This window comes from Capricornis sumatraensis, chromosome 23 (assembly GCF_032405125.1).
Source record: "Capricornis sumatraensis isolate serow.1 chromosome 23, serow.2, whole genome shotgun sequence".
NCBI lineage: Eukaryota > Metazoa > Chordata > Mammalia > Artiodactyla > Bovidae > Capricornis > Capricornis sumatraensis.
The window spans coordinates 1-20,716 of record NC_091091.1 but is presented as its reverse complement, the minus strand read 5'-3'; the positions used below and the strand labels follow the sequence as shown (position 1 = coordinate 20,716).

Below are 20,716 nucleotides of genomic sequence, written 5' to 3'. Positions count from 1 at the left end.
TGGGATTCTCCAGGCAAGAACACTGGAGTGAGTTGCCATTTCCTTTTCCAATGCAGGAAAGTGAAAAGTGAAAGTGAAGTCGCTCAGTCGTGTCCGACTCTTAGCAATCCCATGGACTGCAGTCTACCAGGCTCCTCTGTCCACAGGATTTTCCAGGCAAGAGTACTGGAGTGGGTTGCCATGATGTACTCTGCATGTAAGTTAAATAAACAGAGTGACAATATACAGCCTTGATGTACTCCTTTTCCTATTTGGAACCAGTCTATTGTTCCATGTCCAGTTCTAACTGTTGCGTCCTGACCTGCATACAGGTTTCTCAAGAGGCAGGTCAGGTGGCCTGGTATTCCCGTCTCTTTCAGAATTTTCCACAGTTTATTGTGATCCACACAGCCAAAGGTTTTGGCATAGTCAATAAAGCAGAAATAGATGTTTTTCTGGAACTCTCTTGCTTTTTCCATGATCCAGCGAATGTTAGCAGTTTGATCTCTGGTTCCTCTGTCTTTTCTAAAACCAGCTTGAACATCTGGAAGTTCATGGTTCAAACCCACCAAACCAAACAAAATAGGAGGAGATAGGGAGTCCACTTGAAAAATAATTCAGAATAATGATAGTAAAGATGACCCAAAGTCCTGAAAATAAAATGGAGTTACAGATAAATAGACTAGAGACCATGATTGAGAAGATGCAAGAAATGGACCTAAAAGAAGGATTGAGAAGATTCAAGGACCTAGAAGAAGTAAAGAAGAGTCAATCAATAATGAACAATGAAATAACTGAGATTAAAAACACTCTGGAGAAAGCCAACAGTAGAATAACTGAGGCAAAAGAGAGGATAAGTGAGGTGGAAGATAGAATGGTGGAAATGAAGCAGAGAAGAAAAAAATAGTAAAAAAAAAAAAAAGAAGACAATCTCACATACCTCTGGGACAATTTTAAACTCCCCAACATTTGAAACATAGGTGTCCCAGAAAAAGAAGACAAAAAGAAAGGGCATAAGAAAATACTGGAGGAGATAATTATCAAAAACTTCCCTAAAATGGGGAAGGAAATAGCCACCCAAGTCCAATAAACCGAGAGAGTCCCAAACAGGATAAACCCAAGGTGACACACCCCAAGACACATATTAATCTACCTAACAAAAATTAAACACAAAGGGCAATTATTAAAAGCAACAAGGGGAAAGCAACAAACAATACACAAGGGGATCCTCATAAGGATAACAGCTGATCTTTCAATAGAAATTCTTCAAGCCAGAAGGGAATAGCAAGACATACATGAAGTGATGAAAGAGAAAAACCTAAAACCAAGATTACTATAACTAGCAAGGATCTCATCCAGATATGAAGGAGAAATCAAAGGCTTTACAGACAAGCAAAAGCTGAGAGAATTCAGCACTACCAAACCAGCTCTTCAACAAATGCTAAAGGATCTTCTCTAGACAGGAAACACAGAAAAGGGTTATAAAAATGAATCCAAAGCAACAGAGTAAATGGTAATGGGTTCATTCAGTTCAGTTCAGTTCAGTTGCTCAGTCGTGTCCAATTCTTTGAGACCCCATGAATTGCAGCACGCCAGGCCTCCCTGTCCATCACCAACTCCTGGAGTTCACTCAAACTCACGTCCATCGAGTCAGTGATGCCATCCAGCCATCTCATCCTCTGTCGTCCCCTTTTCCTCCTGTCCCAAATCCCTCCCAGCATCAGAGTCTTTTCCAGTGAGTCAACTCTTCACATGAGATGGCCAAAGTACTGGAGTTTCAGCTTTCACATCATTCCTTCCAAAGAACACCCAGGACTGATCTCCTTTAGAATGGACTGGTTGGATCTCCTTGCAGTCCAAGGGACTCTCATATTTATCAATAATTACCTTAAGTGTAAATGGGTTAAATGCTCCAACCAAAAGACAAATTCTGACCAAATGGATACAAAAAAAGACCCCTCTATATGCTCTCTACAAGTGACCCACCTTAAACCTAGGGACACATACAAACTGAAAGGGAGGGGCAAAGAAAGGATATTTCATGTAAATAGAGACAAAAAGAAAGCAGGAATACAATATTCATATCAGATAAAATAGACTTTGAAATGACCATGACAAGAGCCAAAGTAGGACACCACATAATAATCAAGGAAACAATCAAAGAAGATGCAACAATTAACAACATATATGCACCCAACATAGGAGCGCCTCAATATGTAGTGAAATGAAAGTGGCTCAGTCATGCCTGACTCTTTGTGACCCCATGGACTATATAGTCAATGTAATTCTCTAGGCCAGAGCACTGAAATGGGTAGCCTTTCCCTTCTCCAGGGGATCTTCCCAACCCAAGGACTGAACCCACGTCTCCTTCATTGCAGGCAGATTCTTTACCAGCTGAGCTACAAGGGAAGCCCAATATGTAATGCAAATGCTAACAAGTACGAAAGGGGAAATTAACAGTAACAATAATAGTGGGGGACTTCAATACCACACTCACACCAATGGATAGATCAACCGAACAGAAAATTAGCAAAGAAACACAAGCTTTAATTAGTACAGTGGACCAGTTAGACCTAATTAATATCTATAGGGCATTTCAGCCAAAAACAATGGGCTGCACCTTTTTCTCAAATGCACACAGAACATTAAATCTAGCCCTAGTAAATAAAAAAAAAAAAAAAATTAAATCATTTCAAGCATCTTTTCTAATCACAATGCAGTAAGATTAGATATCAACTACAGGGGGAAAACTGTAAAAAACACATACATTTGGAGACTAAGCAACATGCTTCTGAACAACCAACAGATCACAGAAGAAATCAAAATATGCATAGAAACAAGTGAAAATGAAAACAAAATAACCCAAAACCAATGGGATTCAGTAAGAGCAATGCTAAGAGAGAGCTTTATAGCAATACAAGCCTACCTCAAGAAATAAGAGAAACATTAAATGACCAACCTAACTTTACACTTAAAGCCACTAGAGAAGGAAGAACAGAAAAACCTCAAAGTTAGTAGAAGGAAAGAAATCATAAAAATCAGTGCAGAAATAAGTGAAAAAGAAACAAAGGAGACTATAGCAAAGATCTACAAAACTAAAAGCTGCTTCTTTGAGAATAGAAATAAAATAGACAAACCATTAGCCTGACTCATCAAGGAAAAAAAGGAGAAGAATCAGATCAATAAAATTAGAAATGAAAATGGAAGAATCACAACAGACAACACAGAAATACAAAAGATCATAAGAGACAACTATGAGCAACTATATGCCAGTAAAATGGACAACTTGGAAGAAATGGACAAATTCTTGGAAAAGTATAACATTCCAAAAATGAACCAGGAATAAATACATAATCTGAACAGACCAATCACAAGCAAGGAAATCAAAATTGTAATCAAAAATATTCCAACAAGAGAACAAGATGGCGGAGGAGTAGGTGGACATGGAGTACATCTCTCTCCACGGATACATCAGGAATGCGCGTTCAGACACAAAAGTGCATGCAGGAAGAACACCAGCTGAGAGCGAACAGGAGTACCTGATCAGCGGGAAAAAATATACAGAACCAAGCAAAACTCGGTAGGATGAAGGGACTAGGGGGAAAAACAGGAGCGTTGCTAGAACTGGACCTGCCCTCAGAGGATTGGGGGACTGAAGGAGGGGGTCAGATCCCTACACTGGGGCAATTGTCTGAGTCAGAGGAGAAACATTTAAGGCTAAAACAGCTAATCTGTGGCAGCCTAAATGGAATGAGAATTAGACAGACCTTGCCACAATTATACATAGCCTGGACAGGGATGCAGGTCCCCTAGAAGGTGCAGTGGCTGGGAGCTGGAGCTTAGGGATTGTGGAACAATCCCAGGGTGAGGGATGCTATTGACTGCAGAGAGCCAGACCAAAGGGACATGAGGAAAGAGATTGTGGTGGGAAATGCCTGTGGAGGAAAGCCAGGCAGCCATGGAAGCAAGGTGATACTGCTGAATCACGTGTATGGGGTGGAGCCATCACCATAACCTCTCTCTTCCCACATGCCAGCACCCGGTGGCTGAACGATAGAGAGATTGGCCCATCAAACACCTGACACACTGAACTACAGAGTAGGACCCCACCCAGGGAGCCCCTTTAGGTACCTGAGGCACTGATCTACAGAGTAGGAAGTCAGCCAGAGGGGCCCCTCTATGTGCCTGACATGATGAACAGCAGAGAAGGACCCCAGGCAAGAGAGCCCTCGAAGTGCTTGCACAGGCGGAGCTGTGGAGAAAGACTAGCCAAAGAGGCCTTCTGATCGCCAGTGACCAGAGGCTCAGAAAAAAAGACTGTGATAGGGCCATAACTCCTGTGGCTGAGGCGGTCTGTGTCCCTGCATGCTTGGTACTGAGAGGGTAACAGGCAGGAAGGTCAGGGGTCTCCAAACGGAGGAAATAGCCTGCAAGTGTCAGACATTTTTATCTCTCTTAAGCGGCAGCCGGAAACATACCAGCAATATTTTTTCCTTCTCTATACAAATTTAAAAGGAGGTTTCTCGTAAAATACTGTGTTGGCATAATGACACCTGGTTTCACCTGAAGTTAACTATTCTCAAACCTAAAGATAACCAATGCCCTTTTCTTATGGAAATGTTTGTCTTAAACTATGCTAATGTACTATGCTGCTGCTGCTAAGTCACTTCAGTCGTGTCCAACTCTGTGTGACCCCATAGACAGCAGCCCACCAGGCTCCCCCATCCCTGGGATTCTCCAGGCAAGAACACTGGAGTGGGTTGCCATTTCCTTCTCCAATGCGTGAAAGTGAAAATTGAAAGTGAAGTTGCTCAGTCGTGTCCGACCCTCAGCGACCCCATGGACTGCAGCCTTCCAGGCTTCTCCGTCCATGGGATTTTCCAGGCAGGAGTATTGGAGTGGGGTGCCATTGCCTTCTCTGAATGTACTATGCATTTACCCCAAACTGTTTTCAAGTTGGTTCCGCCTCTTGGCTCAGAACCTACTTGACAAACCAGGATGTTATACTCAGATACTGTTCCTCTAATCTATGTAAATGGAACTATTTGTATGGTGATCTGCCCTTCTTCAAGATTCGAGTTAATCATTTTATGGCCCAGGATGAACCATTTGGTGCCAAGATTATCCCAAAATGCATCTTATGGGTGAGGGGCCTGGTGTCATTCTGAGTTTTAAGACATTCTTTTCTTTCATTAACAGACTGCTAGTGACTATATAACATCCAGCTGAAGACTAGCAGGGGGGTACTCTTTCTACCCCCTTCTGATGCCTATGTCAGAAGCTTTCTCTATCTCCTTTATGCTTTAATAAAACTTTATTACACAAAATCTCTGAGTGATCAAGCCTCGTCTCTGGCCCCGGATTGAATTCTTCTCCTCCGGGGGCCAAGAATCCTGGTGTCTTTGAGTGATTCAACAACAACCTTTCAGTACCTCCAGGGTCCTCATGACCCAAGCAGCTACACCATCTTCACACTCAACCCTCACAGGGGCAGAGCTGCCACAGGCAAAAAAATGTTGCTGTGGGGTTGCTTTGGTCATGTCCAACTCTTTGTGACTCTGTGGACTGTGGCCTGCCAGGCATCTCTATCAGGGAGGTTCTCCAGGCAAGAATACTGGCGTATGTTGGCAAATACTGGCTGCCATACCCTTCTAGAGCACTATATTTCCTACTCCCTTCATGGCCCATTCCCTTGAGTACCTGGTGCTGCCAGAACCTCTGTGACCCAAGGAGCTGCACCACCTCTGAACCTGGCCCTCACTGGGGCAGGCCCAAGTGCTCCACAACAGCCTCAGGAGCAAACCCCAGTGGACAGCCCACATGCAGAGGTAGAAATAAAACCACAATCGAAACTCAGGGGTAGTGCAGCAAAGGAAGAAAACCCAAAACCTTGCCACCAGCTGTACAAGCTGCAGATTAAGCCTGCACAATCAACTAGGCAGACTCTGTGTCTACAGAATATATAAAAGGACATTGAGCGCTCCCACAAGAGCACATGCACTAGTTCTGATAGCTATGGACACTGGAGGCAAGAATACACAGGAGTAGGACCAGATTAGAATCCAAGCCGACCCAACAGTAGGTCCAAATATCAGTACGGTGTTGGAGGGCATCCTAGGGAGATGACGTGGACTATGACTCCCAGCGAGAGAAGGATCCTGACAACAGTGACTCAAGAAAAACATTTATTTTATTCTTGTTTTGACTTGTTCTGTAGTTTCTTGGATTCTTATTTTCTTTTCTCTTTTTTTACTCCCTCTGTTGCAGTTGTCGGTTTTATTGCCACTATGAAGTCTAATTAAGCTTTTGAGTTTTTTTTTTTTTCCTCAATCACACTTTTTATTGTCGCTATAAAACTTTCCTCTATGTGGGGCTTTTGCAGTTCTGTGGAGTTCTCCTTTTTTTTTTTTTTTTTTCATTCCCCTTCCCTTTTTTCTTTTCTTTTTTCTTTTTAATTATAATTTTTATAGACCTATCATTATTTTTCTACATTTATTCCTTTCTTTGTTTTTCCTACTGTTCTCCCCTTGCAGTTAATCTTTAATGTATATAAATCTTCTTTATCTACCTCTCTTTAGCTTTGCATATCTATTCTTTCTTTCCTTTCTCTCCTTTCTTCTCAACATATTTGCTAGTTTTGTTTTCATTGGCACTTGGCAACGGTGCTATTGGCACTTGGTACCCACTTGAAACTACCTGAAAAAGGTGCCACTTGGCACCTTGCTTTAGCTTTGCTTTCCAGCTTGTGCTTCAGTTAGTTTTGTTCATAACTGGTAGATATAATTTTTGGCTTCCTTTGTTCTCTGGGTCAATCGCTTGTACTTTATTGGACAGTTTTGATTTTGCTTATGGATATTTATGTATATGTGTATATTCCATTATTTTAATTATAAGTTGCCTGATTTTGTAACTGTCATTCGTCTGGGGTTCATCTTTGGTTTCTCGTTTATGGGTATTTGTTTTAATCTCACTTAATATCATAACAGACCACTTGTGGAATCCTCATTCCTGACCAGAGATCAAGTCCTGAGCGTTTGAAGTGGGATCACTGACTCCAAGACCCTAGACTACCAGAGATCTAACCGTAGGGGGAAGTATCAAATAGTGAAAACTCCCACAAAGGAAACCACTTGAATACAAGACCTGGCATTCCCCAACCACCAGGAGCACCCTATGCAGGACACCTCATCCAAACAACAACAAACAAAACAGCAATGTAACTGAATCATCGACAGACAGGATTACCACCATATTCAGCCTTGCCCATCAGAGGATAAACAAGCAAACAAACAAAACTCAGCATAAATCTCACCCCATACTAAGCTTACACAAACAACTGCACCAACCTTAGCAGGGCAGAAATCAAAAGGAACAAAGAATTCAACCTTGAGGCCTGGATAAAGGAGACCTCAAACACAATAAGTTTAAAAATATAATGAAAAGGTAGAGAAATACTGCACAAATAAAGGAACAAACTAGAAACATAGAAGTCCAAATAAATGAAGAGGAAATAGGAAAACTACCTGAAAAAGAATTCAGAATAATGATAATAAAGATGATCAAAACATTGAAAGCAGAATGGAGAAAATGCAAGAATCAATTAAGAAACACCTAGGGCAATTAAAGAACAAATACAATACAATTACTGAAATTAAGGATACTCTACAAAGAATCAATAGCAGAATACCTGAAGTAGAAGAATGAATCGGTGACCTGGAACATAAAAGAAGGAGTCAGTGGAAATAACTTCTGAAGAGGAGAATAAAGTAAAAAGAATGAAAAGAACTGAAGACAATCTCAGAGACCTTGGGGACAACATCAAATGCACCAACATTCGAATTATAGGAGTCCCAGAAGAGAAAAAAGCAAGGGTATGAGAAAAATTTTGAAGAGATTATAGCTGAAAATTTCCCCAACATGGAAAAGGAAATAGTCGATCAAGTCCAAGAGGTGCAAAGAGTCCCATACAGGATAAACCCAAGGAGAAACACACCAAGACTCCTACTAATCAAGTTAACAAAGATTAAACACAAAGAAAGAATATTAAAAGAAGCAAGGGAAAAGCAACACGTAGCATACAAGGGAAAGGCCTTGCGTTTAAAAGCTGATCTTTCAGCAGAAATTCTGCAGGCCAGAAGGGAATAGCAGGATATATTTAAAGTACTGAAAGGTAAAAATCTACAACCAAGATTACTCTACCTGACTAAGGACCTCATTCAAAATTGATGGAGAAATCAAAAGCTTTTCAAATAAGCAAAAGTTAAGGATTTACTACCACCAAACCAGCATTACAACAAATGTTAAATTGACTTATATAGTCATGATATACAAGAGAAGAAAAATATCTACAAAATCAAACTACAAACAATTTGGAAAATGCCAGTAGGAACATCAGTTCAGTTCATTTCAGTCCAGTAGCTCAGTTGTGTCCAACTCTTTGCAACCCCATGGACTGCAGCATACCAGGCTTCCCTGTCCATCACCAACTCCCAGAGCCTACTCAAATTCATGTCCATTGAGTGGGTGATGCCATCCAATGATCTCATCCTCTGCCATCCCCTTCTTTTCCCACCCTCAATCTTTTCCAGCATCAGGGTCTTTTCAAATGAGTCAGTTCTTCACATTAATAACCCCTATCAAATTACCAATGGCATTTTTCAGAGAGCAAGAAGAAAAATTTTCACATTGTGTATGGAAACACAAAAGACCCTGAATAGCCAAAGCAATCTTGAGAAAGAAAAATGGAGCTGAAAGAATAAATCTTTCTGACTTCAGAATATACTACAAAGCTAAAGTTATCAAGGCAGTATGGGTGCTGGTAAAAGAAAAAAAAGCAGGAATATAGACCAATGGAATAAGGCAGAAAGTCCAGAGATAAACTCACTCACCTATGGGTACCTTATCTTTGACAACGGAGGCAAGAGTATACAATGGAGGGAGATGGCTTCAGAATGGTGGAGGAATAAGATGACACCACCTTCTCCCCCACAAATATACCAAAAATCATCTGTATGTGGAACAATTCCCACATGATATCTTCTGAACACTGTCAGAGGACCCCAGAAGTCCAGAAGGGCAAACCAATCTCCTCGGAATGAAGTAGAACAAAAGATAAAGACAAAGGATTTCAGAATGGGGACCCTTGTCCCAGCGAGGAAGTCACAAAGTAGGAGAATTTCTAAACAATAAGAAACCCCCTCACAGGTGGGATCAGCAGGGAACTTTGGATCCTCAGAGGAAAGCACGAGGCAAAGCAGAGAAAATTCACTACAGAGATTGTGCCAAACAGCAATTTCCAGCTAAGAAATTGGCTCACATACTCACATTCACCTGCAGCGAGTGGGGGCTGGGTGTGGAGGCTTAGGCTTCAGGGGCTGGTCCTCAGGGAGAGGACTGGGGCTAACTGCTATGAAGATAATATGGAAAAAAAAAAAAAAAAAAACAGGAAAATCCATTGGGCCACCAGAGAAACAAAAGAACATTCCATGGGAAGGCCCTAGCACAGTACTCTAAGTCTGCTTATGCCCACAGAACGAAGGACCATACTCTAGTGACTACCAAAACGGGGCAAGCTGGCTATGGTCTATGGCCCCAGAGACAGTCTGGGAAGCAGGCACATGATTGTCAGCAGCAGAAGGCAAGGTGCCAGTACAGTCAGCTCAAGAGATGGTGACTACTGCCAAGCTATGAAAATCCATGGATTGCTACCTACGTCTTCCTGGGATTTTTAGCGGCTTAGCACTGTCAAAAGTGTCACAGTCTGGGTCCAACTCCTCTTTGGAAACACATAACTCACCTCAGGCTGAGGTGAACCTCCATGTGGCCCAGCCACAGCAAGCACTCCCCACACACTCCAGGGTATTTTCAGTATTCCTCCCTCTCTACAGGGCAACTGAGCAAGTGAGCCCGAAGAAGAAGCCACTTTTATCTCCTATGTCAGGGCAGAGATCAGACACTGGAAAGAGACTTTCAAGGAGAGTTGGGGCAAAAATCAAAGCAAAAGCATGAGCAAAAGAAAGAACAGTGACAAGTGCAGCAGTTTAAATTCCCACAATTAATCTGAGGCTATGCACTTTAGAGTCAAATGTAGACTTTAAGAGAAATTACAAGCTGGAGCAAGGGAAGAACTGAGTCTGAACTGACTCCACACTGCCCATAACAGGTCCAGAGAGCTTCCTAGATATATTGGAAGACTTTCTGAATAGGCAGTAATACTGGAGCAGGAAAACAGAGGAATCACTCAGACGTCCCTCTCACTACCACTCTATATATACTCCCCACCCATATTTTTTTATTTTTAAAATACTGTCCTCCCTTTTTTTCTCATATTATCTAATAGGGTTCTTTATTATTTCTTTAATTTTATTTTTATAACTTACTTTTATCTTTAAAATACATTATTTTAAAAATAAATTCTATATATTTTCTATTCAATGTTTTTTTTTTTATTTTGTATTTTTGAGAGTCTGTTTTTTCTAGGTTTCTTATTTTTTATTTTCAATCTTTTGTATTCAATTTTGTACCTTTGAGAGTCAAATTTTTCACTTAAGGGTTTGATTATTGCCTTGATTGCTCTCTTCTCTTTTCACTCTTCCTAGTCACCTTCTCATCCCTTCTTCTCCTTTTCTTCTTCTGTTCTCTATATAAGCCTGTGAATCTCTCTAGGTGTTCTTGGCTGTTGAGTTGTTTCACCATTAATATGGGAGTTTTCTCTTCTGTGCTGTATTGCCTGAGAAGTCTTGATATTACTCTAAGAGGCTGGGCCTGAATCCCAGAGGTAGGAGACTCAACTCCAGGACCATGTAATAGATGAGACCAAGCTCCAGCCAAGAGCCAGTAAGCTCCAGTGCAGGACACCCCATGCCAATCCTTCAGCAAAGCAGGAGCACAAACCTCCACATTGGTAGGCAGACTGCCAAAAGTCATACCAAACCCACAGATACCCCAAAACACATTACACGACACAGCACTGCCCTACACAGTGACTAGATTCAGCTCCATCCACCAAAACACAGGCACAAGCCCACTCCCTTCCCCAACCAGGAAACCTTTAAAAGGCGCTAGTTCAACTGCACCACAGACTTCACAATTAAGAGGAGCTAGGACCTTCAATGGGCTTCCCTGGTGGCTCAGAGGTTAAAGCGTCTGCCTGGAATGCGGGAGACCCAGGTTCAATCCCTGGGTTGGGAAGATTCCCTGGAGAAGGAAATGGCAACCCACTCCAGTACTCTTGCCTCGAGAATCCCATGGATGGAGGAGCCTGGTAGGCTACAGTCCATGGGGTCACAAAGAGTCAGACACGACTGAGCAACTTTACCTTACTTACTTAGGACCTTCAATAGCTACATAGTTCTGATAGGACTATCGTATCCTAGTTCCATAGGACTGGTGCTGAAGCTGAAGCTCCAATACTTTGGCCACTTGATGTGAAGAACTGACTCATTGGAAAAGACCCTGATGCTGGGGAAGATTGAATGCAGGAGGAGAAGGGGATGACAGAGGATGAGATGGTTGGATGGCATCACTGACTCGACGGGCATTAGTTCGAGCAAGCTCTGGGAGTTGGTGATGGACAGGGAAGCCTGGCATGCTGCAGTCCAAGGGATCACAAAGAGTCAGACACAGTTGACTAAGTGACTGAACTGAACTGAACTGATGACCTTCCAGCCTGCAGAAAGGAGGTTCCAAATATAGTAAATTAAACAAAATGAAAAGACAAGAAATATGCAGCAAATAAAGGAATATGGTAAAAAAAAAAAAAAAAAAAAAACAAGACCAAACAATGAGGAGGAAATAGGTAGTCTACCTGAAAGAGAATTCAGAGTAATGATAGTAAAGATCATTCAAAATCTTCAAAACAAAATGGAGGCACAGATAAATAGGCCAGAGGCACAGATCAAGATGATGCAAGAAATGTTTAATAAGGACACAGAAGAATTAAAGACTAAACAATCAGCAAAGAACAACACACTAAATGAGATTAAAAATACACTAGAGGGAACCAGCAGTAGAATAACTGAATCAGAAGAATGGATAAATAAGCTGGAAGATACAATGGTATCTTCTATACAATGGTAGAAACTGAAGCAGAGCAGAATAAAGGGAAAAAAACATAAGCAGAAATGAGGACAGACTCAGAGACCTCTGGGACAACAGTAAATGGTGTAACATTTGAATCATAGGTGTCCCAGAAGAAGACGAAAGCAAATGTCATAAGAAAATATTTGAGGAGATTATAATAGAACATGTCCCTAAAATGGGAGGGAAATAGTGGCTCAGGTCCAGGAAACACAGAGAGTCCCATACAGGATAAACCCAAGGAGAAACACACTAAGACACATATTAATTAAATTAACAAAAACTAAACACAGAGAACAAATATTAAAAGCATCAAGGGAAAAGCATAAAAAAAAAAAATACAAGGGGATACCAATAAGGCTATCAGCTGGTATTTCAAAAGAAACTCTGCAACCAGAAGGGAATATCAGGATATACTTAAAGTGATGAAAGGGAAAATTCTACAAACAAGATTATTCTATCCAGCAAGGACCTCATTCAGATTCAAAAGAGAAATCAAAAGCTTTACAGGTAAGCAAAAGTTAAGAGAATTCAGCACCGCCAAACCAGCTCTTCAACAAATGCTAAAGGAACTTTTATAGACAGGAAACACAAAAAGGAAAGGCTTATTAAAGCAAACCTAAAACAATGAAGTGAATGGTAGTAAATTCATACTTATCAATAATTACCTTAAATGTAAATGGGCTAAATGCTCCAACCAAAAGATACAAATTGGCTGAACGAATACAAAAACAAGACCCTTATATATGTTGTCTACAAGAAACCCACCTCAAGCTTAGGGACACGTACAGACTGACAGTGAGGGGCTGGAAAGTGGTATTCCTTGCAAATGAAAATCATAATAAAGCAGGAGTAGCAATACTCATATCAGATAAAATAAATACCATTACAGAGACAAAGGACAATACATAATGATCAAGGGATCAAGCCAACAAGAAGATATAATAATTAGAAATATATATATATACATATGTATACCCAACATAGGAGGAGGAATTCCCTTGATAACTCAGTTGGTAAAGGATCTACCTGCAATGCAGGAGACCCCTGGTTTGATTCCTGGGTTGGAAAGATCCCCTGGAGAAGGGAAAGGCTACCCACTGCAGTATTCTGGCCTGGAGAATTCCATGGACTCTATAGTCCTGGGGTCACAAACAGTTGGACATGACTGAGCAACTTTCACAACATAGGAACACCTCAGTACATAAGGCAACTGCTAACAAATATTAAAGGGGAAATCAACAGTAGCACAATAAGAGCGGGAGATTTTAATATAGCACTCATACCAATGGACAAATCAACCAGACAGAAAATTAGTTCAGAAACATAAGCTTTAAATGGTACATCGGACCATTTGGACCTAATTAACAACTACAGGGCATTTCATCCAAAAACAATAGATTTCACTTTTTTTTCAAGTGCACATGAAATATACTCCAGGATAGATTACATCTTGGACCATAAATCAAGCCTTGGTAAATACTAAAAATTGAAATCTTTTCAAGCACCTTTTTGGACCACAATGCTATAAGATTAGATATCAACTACAAGGAAAAAGAAAACTAAAAAACACAAGCATGTGGAGGCTATGTAATGCACTAGTGAATAGCCAATAGAATCTGAGGAAATTAAAAAGGAAATCAAAATATGTCTAGAAACAAATGACAATGAAAACATGACAGCTCAAAACCTATGGGATGCAGTAAAAACAGTGCCAAGAAGAAAGTTTATAGCAATACAAACCTACCTCAAGAAACAAGACAGACACCAAGTGAACAACCTAAATTTACACTTACAGCAACAATAAAAAGGAACTAAAAGCCCAAAATTTAGTAGAGGGAAAGAAATCATAAAGATCAGAACAGAAATAAATGAAAAAGAAGTGAAGGGGACTACAGCAAAGATCAATAAAACTAAAAACTGGTTCTTTCAGTAAATAAAACTGACAAACTGTCAGCCAGATTTATTAAGAAAAAGAGAGATGTTTCAAATCAGTAAAATTAGAAATAAAAAAAAAGTTACAACAGACAACACAGAAATACAAAGGATCATAAGAGACTACTATGAGCAATGATATGTAAACAAAATGACAACCTGGAAGAAATGAATAAATTTTTAGAAAAATGTAGCCTTTCAAAACTGAGCCAAGAAGAAATAGAAAATATGAAGAGACCAATTACAAACACAGATCAAAACTAATGAAAAATCTTCCAGCAAACAAAAGCCTAGTGTTAGATGGCTTCACAGGCGAATTCCACCAAAAGTTTAGAGAAAAGCTAACACAATCCCTACTCAAATTTTTCAGAAAATTGCAGAGGAAAGCAAACTCCCAAACTCATTCTATAAGGCCAGGATCACCTTAATATCAAAACCAGACAAAGATGCCACAAAAAAGGAAAATTACATACCAATATTACGATGAACGTAGATGCAAAAATACTCAACAAAATCCTAGCAAACAGAATCCAACAACACATTAAAAAGATCATACGTCATGATTAAGCAGGTTTTATTCCAGAGATGCAAGGATTCTTCAATATACTCAAATTAATCAATGTGATAATCATATTAATAAACTGAAAGATAAAAACCATATGATCATCTCTCTAGATATAGATAAAGCTTTTGAAAAAATTCAAAAACTCTCCAGAAAGTAGGCATAGAAGGAACATATCTCAACATAATAAAGGCCATATATGACAAACCCAAATCAAACATTATCCTCAATGGCGAAAAACTGAAAGCATTTCCTCTAAAATCAGGAACAAGACAAGGGTGCCCACTCTCACCACTATTATTCAACATCATTTTGGTTTTTGTCCAAGGCACAACAACTGGAGAAGAAAAAGAAATAAAAGGAATCCAGATTGGAAAAGAAGAAGAAAAACTCTATTTCCAGATGACATGAGTCTTTATACAGAAAATCTTAAAAATGTCACCAGAAAATTACTAGCCCTTTGTTGTTGTTATTCAGTCACTCAGTCATGTATGACTCTTTGCAACCCCATGGGCTACAGCACACAAGGCTTCCTTGTCCTTCACATTGTCCATCTCCTGGAGCTTGCTCAAACTCATGTCCATTGAGTCAGTGATGTCATCCAACTGTCTTATCCTCTGTCATCCCTTGCTCCTCCTACCTTTATTATATTCATTGATTACTAGCACTGATTAATGAATGTAGTAAAGTCTCAGGGGACAAAATTTATACACAGAATCAATTATACACTAACAATGGAATATCAGAAGCTAATTAAGGATCAGTTTCCATTCACCATTGAAGGAGGAGCTCCCACGCACTACCACTGACCTTCACTTGAGGATCCCATCTGGAAACAATTCACAGACCTCAGCAAGAGGAAAAAAAATTTTCCCCTTGCCCCAAAACAGTCATTCAGTGAGAAACTGCCATTCAGCCAATGAGAGTCCCCACCATCCTGAACTCCCACACTTCTCCAGTGAACTTCGTTCAAAACAGTCCCCCTCAACTTCCTCCTCTTTCCTCTGTGAAAGAAAGCTCCTCTCCTTTGCCTATGGTTCACTGTAAGTTCCTTGTCCTAAAGGGTAATTCATCTGCTATCCCCAAATACATTCATTTTGCTTTCTCTTAAGAAAAAAACAACTGGCTATTTTAAGTTTGACACTTTATATTTAGCACATCAGATATCCTAGTGTGTAAGATATTGGTGTATACTTCATATAACACTTTATTGAACTATAATATACTTAAAGGTACAAAATCAGAAGCACATTCCTTGATGAATTTTCACAAGAGAAACATTTATTCAGTCACTATGCAGACAAAAAACATATTACCAGCAGCCCTCTCTTTGCCCCATTATAAATCACAAACTTCTCCTCAAATTACTATCTTGACTTTGTGAGATGGAATATCTCCTGCTATATCAACAAGCAAGGATGTAAGAGCCATCAGTGATTTCAGCTTCCAAATGTAAATGAGGGCTCCCAAAAGGGAATAAAATGCCTGCAATCCAGCAGATGTTGCCCCTACCCATGGTGATTGCTGAGAGGCTTGGGGATGGGGGAAGAATATAAGAAATCAGAAAGACAAGATTCTGGCCCCAGAAAACTGAGATGCATATGAAAGAAATGAATAATTCCAGACCCTTGCACATTCCAATACATAAAAGAGTGCTAAATTCCTTAACTTGATATCTGGTTTTCCTTAGTTAGCATAAATCTTTGGTGTTCAGACTGCCTGCTCACTTTGTTGCAAACTTGTATATAGCCTGACTGCCTCTCCCACCTCCTCATTGCAATCTCTCAGGGCTACCTGAGATACCTCCCGGGCTTGAAGTCCTAACATTCTCACCAGTAAAATAAACGTCTACTTTTAGGTTGTGATTATTTTACTTCTACATGTTATTTCTGTCTTTTTGTCAGATTTTATATAAACAGAATTACACAATGTGTATTCATTTATCTTATTACTCATCCAAAATCTTGTTTGTAATATTTATCCAAGTACTTGTGCAAGGCAATATTTTTTCTCACTTCTGTATAATATTCCATTGTATTATTTTTGCTCTTTGTTTTAGTCGCTAAGTCATGTTCAGCACTTTTGTGATCCCATGGACTATAGCCCATCAGGCTCCTCTGTCCTTGGGATTTCCCAGGCAAGAATGCTGGAGTGGGTTGTCATTTCCTTCTCCAGGGGATCTTTCAGACCCAGGGATTGAACCCAGATCTCCTGAATTGTAGGCAGATTCTTTACCACTAAGGGACCCAGGAAGTGCATTCCATTGTATAACATATCACAATTTACGGGATTTTTTTAACCAAAGATTATTGGAGTTATTTTAAGCTTTAGAATATAATGAAGAAAACTTTAAGATTAATATTGTGTATGACTTTTGATAGAAATATGCATCTATTTCTTTACTTGGGGTTTCCCTGCTGGCTCGAAAAATTCACAAGCTAATGCAGGAGACCCGAGTTCAATCCCTGGGTTGGGAAGATCCCCTAGAGGAGGAAATGGCGTTCCATTCCAGTATTCTTGCCTGGGAAATCCCATGGTGGGCTACAGTCCATGGAGTCACAGAGTTGGACATGACTTAGTTGACTAGACAGCAACAGTTTTTATACTTGGCCTAAAATTATAATAAAACAGCTAAGCTATGCTTCTTTTGCTAAGTGTTCTCATAGTTTACATCGTTTTGCATTTTATTATTCAATCTTTTGTATCTTTTATTATATTTAAATTTTCTCTTTTAATATCAATATCTACTGCTACTGCTAAGTCACTTCAGTTGTGTCCGACTCTGTGTGACCCCATAGACGGCAGCCCACCAAGCTCCCCCATCCCTGGGATTCTCCAGCCAAGAACACTGGAGTGGGTTGCCATTTCCTTCTCCAATGCATGGAAGTTAAAAGTGAAAAGTGAAAGTGAAGTCACTCAGTCGTGTCCAACTCAGCGACCCAGTGGACTGCAGCATACCAGCCTCCTCCACCCCATGGGATCCTCCAGGTAAAAATACTGGAGTGGGGTGCCATTGCCTTCTCTGATATCAGTATCTACTTGGGTTTAAATTTGTGCTTTTCTCAGTACAGGCTTTGAATTTGCAGTGGGGAGGCCTGCCTGGATTAGTGCTGTGGATAGGTAATTCTTTCTAATTCTGAGGTTAGGGAGTCCTTCTGCCAGAAGTCACTTTCTCCAGCGGGACTGATAATGTTATCAGTTATAAGGGTGCACCTTGGGTTTCCAGATAAATACATTATGCTCAGTGAAGTTAAATTTCAGATATAAAACAAATGATGTTTTAATATAAAGATGTTCCAAATATTGCATGGGACATACTATACTAAAGCATTATTTATTATTTACCTGAAATGCAAATTTACATGAATGCCCTGTACTTTCACTTGATAAATCTGGCAACCTTAGGTATTTAACCTGACAAACATATGTCTGTGTTTTGCCCATAATAATTACTGTAATTACTGATATATTTAGATTGATATCTACCATCTTACTACTTTTTTAACATTTGTTCCACTCATATATATAATTTTCTGTTTTTCTCCTTACTTGACTTGCTTTCAAGTGAAAGTGGCTCAGATGTATCTGAGTAGTGACCCCATGGATTGTAGTCCACTGGGCTTCTCTGTCCATGGAATTCTCCAGCCAAGAATACTAGAGTAGGTTGTCATGCCCTCCTCCAGGGAATTTTCCTGACCTAAGGATTGAACCCAGGTCTCCTGAATTGTAGGCAGATTCTTTACTATCTGTCACCAGGATTTGCTTTAGATTAATCAAATATTTTTATCATTTCATAATAAAATTACCAATCTAATAGTCTCTTAGTTATATATATATTTTTTACTATTCTTTTAGTGTTCCTAGAGATTAATATGTTTCCTGATTTATTAGATTCTAGAGAAATTAGTATATATAGGATATCCCAGCTAATGTCAGAACATAGACTCTTTTAACTTTGAACTTTTGTGATTTACTTGAAATGTACTGTAAGCCTACATATATGCTAAACTCCACAATAAACTGTTTTTATTTTGTAAAATTAACATTATATTTACCCACAAATCTTTTCCATTTTTCTCTATGATTTTATGAATTTCTGTGTTTCCATCTGGGACAATTTTCCTTTTGCCTTAAAAATTCTCTTTATTTTTTCCTTTATTGAGTCTACTGATAAGCGTTTTTGTTAGTTTTTTCTCAATTTTTGTTTTTCTGGAAAGGTCTTTTTATAATCTCTTGTGGAGGGAGTTTTCTCTGTGCAAAAATGTTTAGGTTAACATTTTGTTGTTATTCTCCTTAACAACATTTTATTGTCTTCTTACTTCCATTATTAAGAAAATAATTATCTAGAACTTATAGTTTATTTTTAAAAGTGATATGCCTCCTTTACCACATAGGAACATATTCTTTCCTTTGGTATTCAGCAATTTTACTGTGATGTTCTTAGGTGTGGTTTTCTTTGTATTTATTTTGTATGGGTCCATAGTGTTTCTTGAAATTGTGGATCAATATTTTTGATAAATTTGGGAAAATTATTATTTATTATCCATTTAAATATTGCTTCTGCATCATCCTTTCTCCCATTCTGGGATTTTTATTTACATGCCCTATATTGTGGGTCAGCTAGTAAAAATCTGCCTGCAATGCAGGAGACCTGGGTTCGATCCCTGGGTTAGGAAGACCCCCTGGAGAAGGGAAAGGTTACCCACTCCAGTATTCTGGCCTGGAGAATTCCATGGACTGTATAGTTCTTGGAGTCACAAACAGTTGGACACAACTGAGTGACTTTCACTTCATTTCATACATTATTGTGCAATTTTTAAGTATACTCCATCCATTTTTCTCTATGTACTTCTGCTGAATATTTTCTATTAATCTATTTTCAGTTTTATTCATCTTCTCTTGAGTCTAATTTCCTGTTAAATTTATCCATTACATTCAAATTTTTGATTATTGTGCTTTGTCTTTCCATTCAATTAGATTTTATAAATTTCAGTTCTTCAGTGAAAGCTTCCAGAATCTTCTCTATTGTTTGAGCATATTAACCACAGTTATTTTAAAGTTATCTGATTACTTTAAAACCCGGCATGTTGTATTTTTTGCTTAGTATCTTGACCTTTCTTTTTATTTAATTGAAGTTATAGTTAATTTACAACGTTATGTTAGTTTCACAACATTGATCTAGTTATACATGTATGTATATCTTTTTCATATTTTTTTTCTATTATAGGCTTTCCCAATGGCTCAGTAGAAAGAATTTGCTTACAGTGCAAGAGATACAGGAGATGTGAGTTCGATCCCTGGGTCAGGAAGATTCCTCTGAAGGAGGAAATGGCAACCCATTCCAGTATTCTTGCCTGAAAAATCCTGTGGACAGAGGAGCATGCTGGCTTACAGTCCATAGGGTCACAAAGAGTCAGACATGACTGAGCACACACACATAAGATATTGATGCTCTACAGAAGGACTTTGTTGGGGTTTTTGACCTGGGGTTTTTTCTTGGTTTGCTTATTAATTTTTATAGAATGTTTGAAAAATTATAGAATTTCTAGAAAATGTTGGTTTCTTTATAAGTATTTTTCCTACTTTCCTGTAAGTACTGGGTAGATTACCTCAATCTAATCAGGGGCCTAGCAGTTTCAAGGCAGGAGTGCACACTGTTAGGCTGATTCTACCTCTTCCTCCTTGCTCCAACAGTGTACTTCTGCAGGGGTTCCAAATAAGTTTCTAGAGTATTGACCAGGTTTTCTTCATCATGTTGACTCTGTGCTCTAAGTTCTGTTTCCCTGGCTCCATAAAGCTGCTTAAATATTGACTGGATTCTCTTTCTTACCAGCACTCTCAGCATTGTGTCTTATGTCTACTTCCTCCTTTCAAGCCAAGAATCGGCAAATGCCACAAATGAAAAAAAATTAACACAACTGTTGAGCTTGACTAAATGAGCATCACTTCTCTCCAAGACCCTGTGCCCACTTTAGTCTTGAGCTTTGGCATCATTTCCTCAGGATTTTTTCCTTGTTCTTCCAAGGTGAAATTCCATTGTATGCTCTTCTGGTATCCTGGGCTGAGGGTTCCTATCAAAGTTACATGCCTGTCTTCCAGCAAGTTTGTTTCTCCTTCATCTCTTCTCTTCTTTCTTTCTCCTACTCATTCTTCTTCCTGTTT

General features: G+C 39.3%; 1 non-coding gene across 1 annotated transcript; it reads left to right on the top strand.

Moving 5' to 3' along the window:
• The first annotated feature begins 11,097 nt into the window (after nucleotides 1-11,097).
• TRNAS-GGA (transfer RNA serine (anticodon GGA)) lies at nucleotides 11,098-11,169 on the top strand. The gene has a single exon. It is a non-coding gene; the product is annotated as a tRNA-Ser (tRNA).
• Nucleotides 11,170-20,716: the final 9,547 nt, after the last annotated feature.